The sequence below is a fragment of the Ctenopharyngodon idella genome, chromosome 3 (genome assembly GCF_019924925.1).
Source record: "Ctenopharyngodon idella isolate HZGC_01 chromosome 3, HZGC01, whole genome shotgun sequence".
In the NCBI taxonomy this organism is placed as follows: domain Eukaryota; kingdom Metazoa; phylum Chordata; class Actinopteri; order Cypriniformes; family Xenocyprididae; genus Ctenopharyngodon; species Ctenopharyngodon idella.
In genome coordinates, this window is record NC_067222.1 from 15,796,276 (window position 1) to 15,812,611 (window position 16,336).

The window sequence follows — 16,336 nt, forward strand, 5'->3', positions numbered from 1 at the left end:
AGCACCTGTATGTATGTATGTATGTGTATGTATGTGTGTATATATTATATATATATATATATATATATTTTTTTTTCAAATATATTTTTAAATATATATTTCAAAATATACAAAAAAAAAAAAAAGGCCAAAAAATATATTCGCTAAAATATATTTTCAAATATATTTACATAAATATATTTTCTAAAAAAATTTTTCTGGCCATTTTTTGTATATTTTTTTAAAAAATATACAGGTGCTGGTCATATAAATAGAATATCGTGAAAAAGTTCGTTTTTTTATTGTAAATTATTTTAAAAAATGAAACTTTCATATATTCTAGATTCCCTACATGTAAAGTAAAACATTTCAAAAGTTTTTTTTTTTAAATTTGTTGATTAGAGCGTACAGCTAATGAAAGTCCAAAATCCAGTATCTCAAAATATTAGAATATTTACATTTGAGTTTCATTAAATGACCATCCCTACAGTATAAATTCCGGGTATCTTTTGTTCTTTGAAACCACACTAATGGGGAAGACTGCTGACTTGGCAATGGTCCAGGAGACAATCATTGACACCCTCCACAAAGAGAGTAAGTCACAGAAGGTCATTACTGAATGGGGTGGCTGTTTACAGAGTGATGTATCAAAGCATATTAAATGCAAAGTTGACTGGAAGGAAGAAATTGGGTAGGCAAAGGTGCACAAGCAACAGGGATGACCGCAAGCTTGAGAATACTGTCAAGTAAAGACGATTCAAACACTTGGGAGAGCTTCACATTGAGTAGAATGAAGCCGGAGTCAGCGCATCAAGAGTCACCACACTCAGACATCTTCAGGAAAAGGACTACCAAGCCACTTCTGAACCAGAGACAACATCAGAAGCATCTTACCTGGGCTAAGGAGAAAAAGAACTGGACAGTGAACAGTGGTCGAAAGTCCTCTTTTCAGATAAAAGTAAATTTTGCATTTCATGTTGAAATCATGGTCCCAGAGTCTGAAGGAAGACTGGAGAGGCACAGAATCCAAGCTGCTTGAAGTCTAGTGTGAAGTTTCTGAAGTCAATAATGATTTGGGGGGGCCGTGACGTCTGCTGGTGTTGGTCCATTGTGTTTTATCAAGTGCAAAGTCAATGCAGCCATCTTCCAGGAGATTTTGGAGCACTTTATGCTTCTATCTGCTGACAAGCTTTATGGAGATGCTGATTTCCTTTTCCAGCAGGACTTTAGCACCTGCCCACAGTGCAAAAACCACTTCCAAGTGGTTTGCTGACCATGATATTACTGTGCTTTATTGGCCAGCCAATATGCCTGACCTGAATCTAAGGGATATTTTCAAGAGAAAGATGAGAAACAGTTGATCCAACAATATACAGATGATCTGAAGGCTCAATAGTGCCTCAGCAGTGCCACAGGCTGATCACTTCCATGCCACACTTCACTGATGCAGTAATTTGTGCTAGGAGCAAGTCATTTGCTGTAATATGTCCTGCCGATCAAGTATTGAGTGCACAAAAGAACATACTTTAAAGAACTTGAACTTTTCTGTTTTGCAAATCCATTTTTTGATTGATCTTAGGAAATATTCTAATATTTTGAAATACTGGATTTTGGACTTTCATGAGCTATACGCTCTAATCATCAAAATTTAAAAAAAAACTTTTGAAATGTTTTACTTTACATGTAGGGAATCTAGAATATATGAAAGTTTCATTTTTAAAAATAATTTATAATAAAAAAATGAACTTTTTGATGATATTCTAATTATATGACCAGCACCTGTATATATTTTCAAAATATATTTTTCAAAGCATTTAAAAATATATTTTGCCCTACATATATATCAACCCACGGAAATACATTCACATGTGACATTTGAAAAACTTATTTGTTGAACATTTGTTAAACATTTGAATAAATCAGCAAGGAATATACTTTACAATGTTCAAAAAAAATTACAATACTACAATATTCAAACAAATATAACTTTTTTGCTTTCAAGAAGTCTCAGTTTCCCCAGTTCAAATCCTCAAAGCCTCTTTGGACACATTTGGAAATCTCTTCTTGACTGTGAGACAAAAATCAGTTATTTTTTAACCAAATGTTTCTAGTAAATTTTCCTTTCACCAAGTATTGACTTACCGTATATGGCTGCCATGGTTTCCTCATCAAGGGCACTTCTTCTCTCTCCACCACTGTCAGTTTTGCTCTTTGCTCCTACAAAAGACAAAAAACAACAACTGAACAATCTGTACAGGTACAGAGGGCATGCACTTTGTCTTTTGACCAGTTTTGGATTTCCTGATATTTTTGTTTACACTGGAACTAAAACAATTACAGGTATAGTGGATTTTAAAGATATTTAATGGGCATATTTTTGGACAGTATAGTCAAGAAACTGATGATTGAGGAGAGGTCGGATTAGCCTTTCTTTACACTTCTGCATTGCATTTTCACTTTTACAAATGAAGGGATAGTGGAATATCACAAAGGCACATTCATTTAAGCTAACTTAACTTAACGGGATAATCCACCCAAAAATAGAAATTATCTCATCATTTACTTATCCTCATGCTGCTCCAGATGATTATGACATTCTCTTTTTTTGTGGAATACAAACAGAGATATTAAGAAAAATAATCCATCTTTGGGAGTTCACGCAAGGTCAAAAACCAAACAAAGTGAACATGATGGTAATCCACATGACCTCAGCTGACGAATCAATGTCTTCTGAAGTGAAACAATAGGTGTGTTTGAGGAAAATACTATTACGGTAAATTTGTTACACTACAGTTTTGCCAACTGTCTAATATGGGCTCAAAGTCAGCATGTTGTAACTTGTGATGTGTGTTTTAAAGCTTGGAGTCATTTGGAAGCACAGACTTTAAAGTATTAGTATTTTTCTAAAACCAGGATTTCTACAGGTTTCATCAAATCTAATTTAATGGCAATTTTTTAAAATTTTTAATGCTATATATGTATACATATATATGTCGGTAAATGTTGATAGATGACGTCATAAGGCAATTAGAATATTTATCATGTCATTAAGTTGCATTCGCATTCTGCCAAGTGTCAGCCCTTTACATTTGTTTGCTTCTCTGCTGCTACCCTTTTTGCTCACATAATATATTTTAATACAGCCAAATTCCCAATAAAATTGTTTCATCTATATATTTTTCTGTTTTTGTTGTCAGACAATATGAAATGGTGACTGAAGCGCGGCCCATTAAGACTACATACAGGGCTCGACATTAAGCCTTTTTATTCACTTTTCATTCACTAAAATGTATGATTCATCTTTCATTTTACATTCTTAAATTCGATCAATAAATTTAATTAGAATAAGACACTAAGGGCTGTCACCAATCAAATTAAATTTACAATTTAAAAAAAAAAAAAAAAAAAAAAAGGTACAACTGCATTAAATAATGTTATGGGATTGAAAGAAATGTTGGAGGGAAAACGATACTTTTAAAAATTAAACTAAACCACCAGTAGGTGGCGTCAAATAACCGTCTTAATAAGTGAGTCATTCATTTAAACGATTAATTCCAATGGCTGATTCATTCAAGAAAGAGGCAGTTGTTTATGAATGGGTCATTTAATCTTTGACCGATTCATTCAAAACGCTGAATCATTCAGTAATGAAAACAAGGCTGAGTGTTGCTACGCTATGCTTCTGCTGTGATCTTTGTTTGAGACTATTTTTGCTGCTAAATTAGAACAAAAACAGTCAGTGTTCCTTCTAAACTGTAAGTGACTTAATATTTGTTAACTGAACAGTTCTATGAAATCAGGGTCACGTTTTTAATCGTGACGGTAGCCTATTTAGGAAAACAGCATTCTTGGTCATGTGATTTTGCTTGTATCAAGTTATAAAGACTTCTTTTTGTGTGTGCTTCGCTCATGTTTCCATTTCTCCTCGAGATGGTGCGCGAGCCTCAACAGCACAACCTTGTTATCGTCACTACATTATACAGCCTATTATTATCCACTATGGATCGCCACTTAAACTAAATGTAATAAAATCAGTCATTCTTGCTGTTTTTTTTTTTTTTTGTTTTTTTGTTTTTTGTTTGTTTTTTGGTATTGACATTTTAATCAGGTAAAATAGATATTCTCTTTCACTTGCCCCTTCAAAAAAAAAAAAAATACACTTTTCCCGGACTATTTGACAAGCGTTAGTGTCGAGCCCTGACATGTTAAACCAGCGCTAAAATCCTGATTTATAAGTTGTCTGACAAAATCACCATACACATAAGATAAAGACATTTGCTGTGATTATGGCTATATGTACACGTGAAATGATCACTCAGGTTAGAAGCAATAGTATCTGTTTTATTTGTTCTCTGACATCCTCAACTGAATGCACTGCTCCTCTCAGCCACTCTCTGAACAGAGCAGACGCAGGTACGCCTGCGGCAGGAAAGCAAGATCTCGCGCTCGTGCGGCAGTACCGGGGAGTCTCAGAAGCTAGATCAGGTTAACAAGTATATTCGTCACAATGCGCTTTCTTGGAAAAAAGTCGCAAAAGGGGTCTGAAAAGTCGCTAAGTTGGCAACACTGATTCAACCATCCATCTCCAGGTCCCAGCCCGCCGCTGTCCAAAACAACGTTACGGTCGGAGGCAATTACCGAACTGGTTCTGTGTGTGTATCACACCAGTGTACATATTTTGTGACAGCAAATCAAAGTTATTAATTATGAAGGCTATATTCAATATAACCTGGTATTATTTTGCTTCAAAACTATCTAAAGAAAAAAGATTAATGCCTGTAGGAATAAAATGTAATGCTTTTTAATTCCATTTAAGGCCTTAATTGTCGCAAAATCCATTAAATGACTTTTAATGCCCCGCAGATACCCTGTAAAACACACCTATTGTTTCACTTCAGCTAGGATCATATTGACTACTGTTGTTTTTTACTCTGTGTGGTTGTTGAAGCGTCAACCTTACACTTACACGATTATTTTCTAAAAATCATCATTTGAAAGAAAGTCATATTCTGAGAGTATTTTCATTTTTGGGTGAAGTATCCCTTTTTCTAGTATTATCAGAAACAAAAACTTTATTTTTGTTATCCAAAAAAAATCTGTTTTTTGGCCTTTATATTTAAATTCAACTTTTGAATTCTGTTACTTTCATGTTTATTAATGTGCAGCTGTTTTGTATAAAGTGATGCTGCACAAACTGTCTGCGCTTCTGCTACTGAAAATAAAAAGTACATACAGTCAGGGGCGCCTGCAGGATTTTATCTCAGGGTACGCACAGAACTAGAACTCTAGAACTAGAACAAAATCGACAGTATTTTATAGCCTAAAAAAAAAAATAGAAAATGTGCGTATGCCTGAACTCATAACGAGCGAATAACGTGTGGCGAATTAACAAGTTTAGAAAAACATTTAAATTTAGCAAAAAACTTACAGGCTCACTATCAGTGACAAGATCACGTGAGCATCGTCGATCAACAACAGTTAGTTTTCGCTAGTGTCCAAATTAAAAACAACTAACGTTAAAACGGAAATCTAAAAATGCGTCTCCTCATGTGAGCAAATAAAACAAACAGGTCATTAAATTGACAAATAAAGTTAAAAAGCCTTGACAATACAAAACATTATACATCCAAAGTAGCAATTAACATTACATATGTGAAAAATGATGACTAAAAAATAAAGTTTTAACTCACCTTTTCCTCCGAGAACTCCCGGTGTTGTGTAATATTCGGTTCCTGTGAAAACCTGTTCCAGTGGGTGGAGTACACGTGAATATTCATGATATTTCCCCTGTTGTGGGCGTGGCCTTGAGACAACACGCAGATGGAACTGAATATTAGTGCTCAAATCGAGCTCGTTTAATGGATTATTTCGAAACGGTAATGAAGATTCAATGTTAAGCATTAACTGCAACAGTTGACATTTTCAAAACTATGAATATATTGTGTAATATGATAAATCGTCTGTGCTGTTTTGCCTGATTGATTACAGACACAGCAAATCAGCGAATAACCCATGCTCGTCTAGGCTAGTAGTTTATATTTGATGTCTTTTATTTAATTATTTTTATTTCATTTGTGAGGTTTTCGATTTAATTTGAATATTTTGGTTAGTAGCCTGTACTATACCTTTTTGCCATTCGGTGACAGCAGAGTGTTAACAACAATGCCTGAAATAAACATCTGTGCCCTAATAACATGAAACCTGAGCCTGCTGTGAGTATTTGTGTAATTCTTAATTTTATAGCCAGTGTTTCCCAGCCTCCACAGCCATGTCAGTAAGGCTCAAACTACACATTTTCCCGGTTCTCTCATATTATACTGTATATTATGTAAAATTGTAATTAAAGTAACACAATTGCACATTTACTTGTATCTGTCACAATCTTTAAAAAAAAAAAAAAAAAAAAAAACCTTTAACAAAGCAACATCTTTCCACACATTTGGGAATAGTCTCCAAGTACTAATCGATTATAATAGATTGAAGGTATAGTCCAGAATCCAAAAATGAAAATTGTCATTTACTCACCAGTTTGGAACCAGCATGTTTTTTCTTTTCTTCTGTGAAGATATTCTGAAGAACATTAGGAACCAGTAGAACTGATTTTGGTGCCCATTTACTTCCATTGTGTGAAAAATACACGGATACGTTTTTCAAAATATGTCCCTGTTACAAACCCTTTTTTAAAATATCTAGGGAAAACAAGGGTGCAACATTAAAACACTGAACGCTTCCTGGAAAACAATCACACCATTTTAAGTCAGCAACGTGTTTGTTTATTTACAGTGAGACCAGAACAAATTAACCCAAAATATATTTACATACACTTACAAATTATATACATTCGTTAACCAAGCAAAAATAATTCACATAAAAGAACGGGGAAAAAGAGAAAAGAACGAGACCGTGCCAAATCAAAGAAAGAAACAAAATATAACCAATCTTACTAAGCAGAAAACAAAACTTCTAATCTAACTCAACCATCAATATTCACACACACACACACACACACACACACACACAAAAAAAACCCTACATTGAACAAAAAGAAAAATCTTCAGTGTCAAGGACGCCCTATACACTACCCTTACTATAAACCAAAAATACAAAGAGTGGCACGTGTCACTAAACTAGTGTTCTATACAGAAATTGATAGCTCAGTGTGGCACATGTAGATCACGTGATATCTTACCTGTTCTTTATCTCTTTCCCCGTTTAGTAAAGTCGGTTTATCAACCAGATAACAGAAACGGAGAGAAACACCAAAGAGAAAAGATCAAATGGGCCGTTAACACTGACTTAACCAACAGGTATTAAACACAAGGATGGTACAGGGTAAAACAAGCACGCGAGTTAATCACCCTGCTGAAACGAAAGTAAAGACAAAGAAAAAAAAAAAGCAGAGGGAAGAAAACAAACAAACAAAATACCAATCCCAAAACAAATAATAACATGGGACGTAACAGTCCCACAAAAAAAAATAGTCATTACAACTTTGAAATAAGATGAGGGCATCAGAATTTTTATTTTTAATGAACGATCCCTTTAACATGGACCCTCAAAAGAGCACATCCTGTTTTCATGAACAAAAACAGGTTGTATTTAGTTAAGAGTAAAATACCGTTTAGAGAAATAACTACTACTACTAATAAATATATTACTAAATATTTCTTACACACACACACATATATATTTATATAAAGCACACATCGTGTCTGTTCTTTGACCATACGTTGCACTGAAAAACAACCTACTTTCATGTCATGTGTTTTATAATGGTAAGTGAAATCATCCAAAATTTAATAATCCATAATGCTTTGTTAATCGTGTTTAAGATTTGAAAATATTATTCAAAAGTATTTCTTCTCATTTTACAAGTATACATACAATTATACCATTTCTGATCTTCAACATTGTAGGGCAGGGATTCCCAAACGTTTCTGTCAGCCAAACTCTGTTGAACTAAAATATTTACCTGAAGTCCCACTGAGATTAATAAAGTTAATATTTCAATAACTCAACAACACACTTTCATGTTCACTGTTCTCTGATGTTGGTTAATGTGACGTGCATGTAAACAAATTAAATGTCAACTTTTTTAGTGTTTTATTTGGAATGTTTTTACAGTTGTATGCTTTTCATCAACTCTAACAAAGCAAAATGAAGTGAATGTCTGCTGTCTGAGATGATTAAAACAGGGCCTTGGCACTCAATGAGAACAGCCTCCATGTGTGTCCAGATCACACACTGCCAGAGTGACTTCAGCACTCACATCCAGTCTGAAACAGACAGTGACTCTACATGATGATGATATGCATCACAAAAGCTAAATGAAGCTTCTGAAAAACAATAGAATAATATTCTTGAAGTAACTGCTGTCCTATATAAGAAAGACTGGGCCATCAGAACAATGCTTTAAAGGTTTATGCACTGTATTAAATAAAGTACAAATTGCAAAGTTTATGATGACTGCAAGATTAATAAAACATTCTCCTCAGGTATGTAGCTTATGTAGTTAACAGAAACACTGGCTATATGCGAAATAAACAAGAAATTAAGGATGACTCACAACAGGCTTATAAACATTTTAATAGGGCACAAGTGATAAACTGTACTATCCCAGATTAGAATAGGTTATTCGCTCATTGTTTGCTCTCCTTACCTAAATCCGAATATCTGTAATCAATCAGGCAAAACAGCACAGACGATTTATCATATTACACAATATATTCATAGTTTTGAAAATGTCAACTGTTGTTGTAGGAGCCAAAATGTGTTTGAAAAGGTGATGTGTTATTCTCATTGTGAACATTAGAGATTTCAGTGTACATAGGTAGCCTTCCTAATGCTGTAGGCAGGTGTTTGACCCGGAAGGGCAAACAGGTTTTGACCGCAACAGTGCGAAAGCGATGAACGAATGTAACTTCCTTTAATGTATTGGATACTAAATTTGACATTATGCACGGTGGTATTTTGTGGAGCCAATAAACTGTGTGTGGTGACGTAATAATGGTCTTCTTCTAATGGTCTTCTCATTTCTTATGGAGGAAGTAAACAACGTAACATCAAAGCAAGAAAGTGAGTCAACCTAATTACTCTGGGATCAAACAACTCAGTAGCTTAAACTTAGCTCCTATAATTGCAGTTAATGCTTAACATTGAATCTTCATTACCGTTCTGAAATAATCCATTAAACGAGTTCAATTTGAGCACTAATATTTTCAGTTCCATTCGTTTGCGCGGTCAAATGCCTGTATATAAGATTAGTACTGACAAAGTTCAGAGGCTGTCATATATGTGAATCAACTTACTTTGTTGTGTATTTTCAATATGAAAAATAATACATTTCAAAGAGTTTGTAGTCAGATGTCACACCATGAGGATTCAGAACAATATGAACTTTAAACAACAACCGCTCGCCTTCCCTTCCCTCATTCAGATTCAGCGTCAAGTCTTTGTTTGTTCTCGGTTTGTTCAAGCGACAGGCTCATTTCTGTATTGTTTTCATCGGACACAGCGCTACTTGTGCATCTTTTCTGGCGTCTTTGTACTGAAATAAACGTTTAGAGCAGCAGCAGCAGCAGCATGTGAAGAAAATATGTTGAATTCATTCAGACCAGAGTGTGTTAGTTTGTGTGATTGTTTCGATGTTTTATAGTGAGAACTGTTACTGAATGTCAAGTCAAAAGTCAAAGTTTGAGATCTGAGAGGGGAACTGATGGGAATCCATCTCAAGTGTTGCTGCTGTGATTTTCATTTTTACCTTTATTTCTCTGTTGACAGTTATCTTTGGCAGATTATGTTGTTAAAATTGAAATGTATTGAACAGATACCTCTAAATACTTCATATTAACCCTTTAATGAGAACTTAATGATAATCTAATCATTTTTTCCAATTAATGCAGCTATTAGTAAATCAAACTGTTTAGATTAATATGGACATATTATGGCGTAGTTATTTACCTGAGTGTCATTCATGTTTTTGTATTATTGATGTTTTATCCATGTCATAATGTGAGGAATGATTCAGTTCAATTCATATTTATTTGTATAATGCTTTTCACAATACATGTCCTTTCAAAGCAGCTTTACAGAAAATGCATGTGTCTACATTACAATTTAGAGTGATCTGTAATCAGAGGTGTCTAAGTTATGTATACAAAACTGCACAGTTAGCCTAGCTAATAATGCATCAATTTAAACAATGCATTAATTTAAGGCAGAAACAATGAGCTCATTTAAGTAAAGAATACATGTTGTTAAATGATTAGGATACAGAAAATGTAGCATTGGTACATGTTGATTCAGAGTTTGCGTCATCTGAAGTCCTCGCAGGAGTTGGAGTCGTTTCGAGTCATCTCAGTATTGTCTTTCAGTAGAGTAGTTTTGTAGGCTTTTAGCATATATCCTGACTCAAATAGGCTAATGCTGGGGTACTCAAGTTTGGAGGCCAAGAGGGCCTCATTTAAACCGCATACATTTTATATACACATACAAAGGGCCATAAATTACAACTTGGATTACAAAACTTTTATGCAACAATGCATTCACACTCAGTGTATGACAAAAATGCCAAAACGCACAAGGAAAAACATTAGTGGGCAAATAAACTTAACAGGAACTGATGAAAAGAAGTCCTTATTCCTAGCAAAATTCTGCATTGTTTTCACAAGTAATTTCAGGTCTGGCTGTTGCTCAATTTTTATACTTTTTATACTCCATTGCACCTTTTTAATACTTTTTACACTTGCGGTCTTGGCCACTTGAGAGCTTGTGCACGCGACAGGAAGTAAGTGCGCAAGACTGTCCCGTGTCTTAAAAATGCCAAAGTGCAGTGCCCTTAATGCATACTAAACCCATACTATCGAGGCTAAGCATATCCCATCATGCATTATGTTCAGGAACTCACTTGCCCCGAAATCGCGAGATTTCAAGAAAAACGTTAAATTCAAAATTAAATTAATTAGATATTACATATAATTTGGTAGTTAAACATAAAGTGTTGCAATATTTTATTGGTGCAAAGATGAGTAGGTTATATTTGTACAACATTTGCAACTGTTTTTTATCACTTAATTAGAAGCACCACAATTTTAATATTGTGTTCTGTTAGTTACATCGCGACCACTGAACAGACATTTAGAACTTTATCTTAAAATGTGAAGTATTGAAAATAATAATAATAAAAAAGGGGTCCATCATCGTGATCTTCCTCATCTTCTGGGTCAACGATGTCCACATTGAGAAGAGCAGCAATGAGGGACATGATGGATGGCAAAGACAGGTGAAGGTGTTCACGGTGATCAGCTGCTTTATCGAAATAAAGCTGCAGAATTGGCACATATGTGTTGAGATGCAGTAGGATGTGGGGATCGCCGCCTGTAAATATATGATTGTTAGAACAATAAGAAAAACCAAGTTACCTTGGTTTTTCATTTCATTGATTAGTTTGGTCAGGTGTGTCTCATTTTGTTAATTAGTTTGTTCAGTGTATTTAAGCTCTGTGTTTCTTTCAGTTCTTTGCAAGCCCTTATCGCGTTGTACCACTTGTTCTGTTCTTTATTGGAGTGTTTTGTTTCGAGGGTTTCTGCTTAATAAATCTGACACTGCTGCAAATAAATCCATCTTCTCAATTTATTGCAACCAGCACATGACAATAATAAAGCATATTCACATAATTTATATAAAAAAAATGACGTAAGAATATAACACCTAGATATTGTTATTTGGAGAGGAACTTCATCTTTGGGTCGATATCAATCTCACACTGCTGCTCCTGAAGATGAACTTTGACAACTTTGGATGATGTTTGTCTGTCGTGTCTCAAGTTGCAGCTGATCAGGACAGATTTCTATGGAAGAGATGCTTTATCGTGTCACGTTTGGTGTCACTGCTGGATCTGAAGATGTTCTAGTTACTGTGATCGTGACCGTAGACTAGGGGCTCGTTCTTCGTACGTTGCTAACTCAGTTAGCTGGATTTGATTGATCATCCTGGACTTGCTGTCATAGCAACAGGTCCGTAAGCTCAAACCTGCTCGGGAGCAGGCTTATTTCATGTAAACAGGATTAGATTGCTTCTTTTTAAGCGGAGGTGATGCTCAAAGTTTGTCGCAGCCACTGCTACTTTCCCACAAGAGTACCCTAATGTAAACCAGGGACAATAATAATGATTTAAAAAATAAATTTGCAAATAATATTATAACGTTGTGTAGTATATCATAATATAGACACAGCCAGTTTTTCTCATTGAGAGATTCATTCGTGAGCGAATAATTACCTAATAATTTTATTGGAGTCTTACACACATGATGTACAGATAGTCTATGCCGTGCATGCATTAATTTGAACCGCGACAGCTATTATGGGAGTGGCTTGATGAAGCGCAGGAGATGCAGATAACTTGATCTTGACCCTTAAGAAACTTTAATTAATGCTGTTAAATCTGCTTCCATGGTAAATGAGTTGCTAATTACAACATTGAAATAAAAAAGTCCCTGTACAAATAGAAATCGTGAATATAGCCTAAATAATTTGGTAATCATGTAAAAAAAAAAAAAAAAAACAGTGCACATTTCATTCTGTTATCATTTGTCGTTCTTCTGTCATTTTATTCACTTGGCTGTTTCCTTATAAATGTCTGGAAATTTGTCAAGTTTTTCATCAGGTGTCTTTTTTAAATATATGATGTCATTATGTTGCCGTCTTGACTCCAGCCAATCGTTGCATTGTTGATCGTAGTTTCGAGTATCGATACATCTGTCCTTTTCAGGGAACACGAGAATGCCCAGTAATCTTAGACAACTTAATCCAGATATTTTAATCCAATCCGCACATTCGTTTGAAGAACCAAATTAGCCAGAGATCAGTTGTCACGATTAGAAGATCTAGCATCTGTCAAATCATCTCAGATGTATTAAGCAAGGTACGAAGAACGGACCCCAGATCATTGATCAAACTCTGATGTGTTTCTCTCCGGTGTGAATCCTTTCGTGTGTTTCCAGGGTTTCTGATAGATTGAATCTCTATGTGTCTTGATTTACATGTGAATCTTTTTTTACACTAAGTGAAGGTGACCCATTTTTGGGGAGCTTCTCTTTCTCCTTTCTTGTTCATGTACTTCAGGTCTAAAATTTCAAATGAGAGAAAACATGAAATGAAAAGTGAAGCCCAAAGTCAAGATCACTAAAATGACTGTTGAACTCTTCAATCCTATCAAATCTGGTCGATTATGATCTATTTTAATTTGATGAAGATGATTTGAAGATGATAGAAATAACTAGTTTGTTCAAGAAAGAATGTAAATCTGGTGAGCATCAGCATGTTGTTCAGCATCATGAATGAGGAATGAAGAATAAACACCTCTTTGTTCTTCAGTATCATGATGTTTCATCTGCAGGTTCTGGATCACTTGTGTTCTCTCTGTCCTCTCCTTCCAGATGCTTTGTAGTATTCCCGCCAAAAAGAAACGAATGAATGAATGATGGATTCTACAGCACTTTACTATGTTCTACTGTACACTTAGAGGTCTCTCCTCACCCATCATGATGTTCCTCCTCCACTTCACTCAGGTCTTCACTTTCCTCCTTCACTTCCATCAGGGCTGAAATGAAAGAAAAAATAATTAATTTTATTTTCAGTACATCAAAATTCAAAATCTATCTATTGAACATTCTAGCTTTTAAAACTACTAATCTAAGATGCAAAGCTATTTCAAACTTAACCTTAAAATTGTTAAAACTGTCTTGTCTTGACAAACTTTTTTTTATCTAGTTAGTATTTGTTATGCTGAATTTATGTTTTTAAAAAAGATGTGTGACATCATATCATGACAGTTTCAGTGTCTGTAGAAATTTATCATTTTGAAAGTCTAGAGTAGCTGCAGCTTTAACTGGTTTTAAATGAACCATTTTTATCAGCATTATCAGTGTCCTACATGTTTCTCTCAACCCTGTTACTTCTGACATGATTTTCCTCCTTTTAGAAACAGAGGATTTCTTAAAACTGTGACACCCAGGAAGTGACATCATCTGGGCTCTTTCTACAGCATGATGGGAGGACAAGAAAATGATCTCAATCCATTTTTACCCAAACTGTACAGTGTTGATCACATTCATCAACGCTGTTACCAAAGTTACTGTAAGAAGAATAATCTCTATAACTATGAATAACTTCTATAAGAGAAATACAACAGTAAATCTGAATGTAAATGTGCAGAAGTGTTTGAATCTCTCTATCATGAATGTTGTTCAGCATCATGAATGAATGAAGAATAAACACCAACCTCTTTGTTCTTCAGTATCTTCAGTGTGTTTCATTCTGCAGGGTTCTGGATCACTCATGTTCTCACTGTCCTCTTTAATAAACTCAGTCTTTGCAGATTTCAGCTCTTCCTGATGCTCTGATGCTCCTCTGATGGGAATATTCCAGCATTTATTGGAGAACTGTTGTGGGAGGAGCTTCACTGATGATGTGATTGCTGTGGGAGGAGCTTCACTGATGATGAATTCCAGTGTGGGAGGAGCTGATCTGCCAAAATCAAAATATATCAGTTACTGAGTTTGTTTTTATACTAATTGACACATCTAATAATTATATCTGTCTGTCTATTGTAAAGTGACTGATGCTAATTCACAAATTAATTTTATTGCTCACCCTAACATTATTCTGTTTCTTCATTTAAATATAGTCAGATATCTAAAATGTGGAAAGTAAAATAATGTAAATTCTTCCAAATATACAGGTGCTGGTCATATAATTAGAATATCATCAAAAAGTTGATTTATTTCACTAATTCCATTCAAAAAGTGAAACTTGTATATTATATTCATTCATTACTGTTACGTACAGAAGGGGACGGAGACACAGATACGGGTTAACAGGTTTATTGACGGTAATGCAGAGCGTGAACAGGATGCAGGTAAGAGAATGCAGATGGACAGAGCAGAATGATGAAGAGCTGGCACTGATACTTGGCTGGATGTTTCTTACAGGGAGCGTGGATATCAGGAGACGAGGGAGCGTAGACACACTGGAGAAACACTGGAGACGAGGAGACACAGGGAATCACGGAGAACGCTGGAGACAGGTAATCGGAGAGCAAGGGAGTCCAGGAGGTAAGTAAACACAAGGTAAGTGTCAACGAGACCGGACAGTGACTGTGTGAACTGGTGTGTCTTTTATGTGGCTGTAGTGATGAGTGTGAATTGGCGTCAGGTGAGGCTTGTTAGTATTCAGGAGAGGGAGTGCGATGTGATTGGGTGACTGTGGAGCCTGGCGTGTCTGTGACAATTACACACAGACTGATATATTTCAAATGATTATTTCTTTTAATTTTGATGATTATAACTGACAACTAAGGAAAATCCCAAATTCAGTATCTCAGAAAATTAGAATATTGTGAAAAGGTTCAATATTGAAGACACCTGGTGCCACACTCTAATCAGCTAATTAACTCAAAACTCCTTTAAATGGTCTCTCAGTCTAGTTCTGTAGGCTACACAATCATGGGGAAGACTGCTGACTTGACAGTTGTCCAAAAGATGACCATTGATACCTTGCACAAGGAGGGCAAGACACAAAAGGTCATTGCAAAAGAAGCTGGCTGTTCACAGAGCTCTGTGTCCAAGCACATTAATAGAGAGGCAAAGGGAAGGAAAAGATGTGGTAGAAAAAAGTGTACAAGCAATAGGGATAACCGCACCCTGGAGAGGATTGTGAAACAAAACCCATTCAAAAATGTGGGGGAGATTCACAAAGAGTGGACTGCAGCTGGAGTCAGTGCTTCAAGAACCACTACGCACAGACGTATGCAAGACATGGGCTTCAGCTGTCGCATTCCTTGTGTCAAGCCACTCTTGAACAACAGACAGCGTCAGAAGCGTCTCGCCTGGGCTAAAGACAAAAAGGACTGGACTGCTGCTGAGTGGTCCAAAGTTATGTTCTCTGATGAAAGTAAATTTTGCATTTCTTTTGGAAATCAGGGTCCCAGAGTCTGGAGGAAGAGAGGAGAGGCACACAATCCACGTTGCTTGAGGTCCACTGTAAAGTTTCCACAGTCAGTGATGGTTTGGGGTGCCATGTCATCTGCTGGTGTTGGTCCACTGTGTTTTCTGAGGTCCAAGGTCAACACAGCCGTATACCAGGAAGTTTTAGAGCACTTCATGCTTCCTGCTGCTGACCAACTTTATGGAGATGCAGATTTCATTTTCCAACAGGACTTGGCACCTGCACACAGTGCCAAAGCTACCAGTACCTGGTTTAAGGACCATGGTATCCCTGTTCTTAATTGGCCAGCAAACTCGCCTGACCTTAACCCCATAGAAAATCTATGGGGTATTGTAAAGAGGAAGATGCGATAT

The 16,336-nt window shown here is 35.7% G+C and overlaps 1 protein-coding gene across 1 annotated transcript in view; it reads right to left on the bottom strand.

The window, feature by feature from the left end:
• Positions 1 to 2,195, bottom strand: part of LOC127508102 (uncharacterized) — a 54,425-nt gene extending 52,230 nt beyond the window's left edge. The window contains exon 1 of the mRNA XM_051885723.1: positions 2,122 to 2,195. The gene's annotated coding sequence lies outside the window, so the exon portion shown is untranslated. The remainder of the gene's footprint in view (positions 1 to 2,121) is intronic.
• Between the last annotated feature and the right edge of the window lie 14,141 nt (positions 2,196 to 16,336).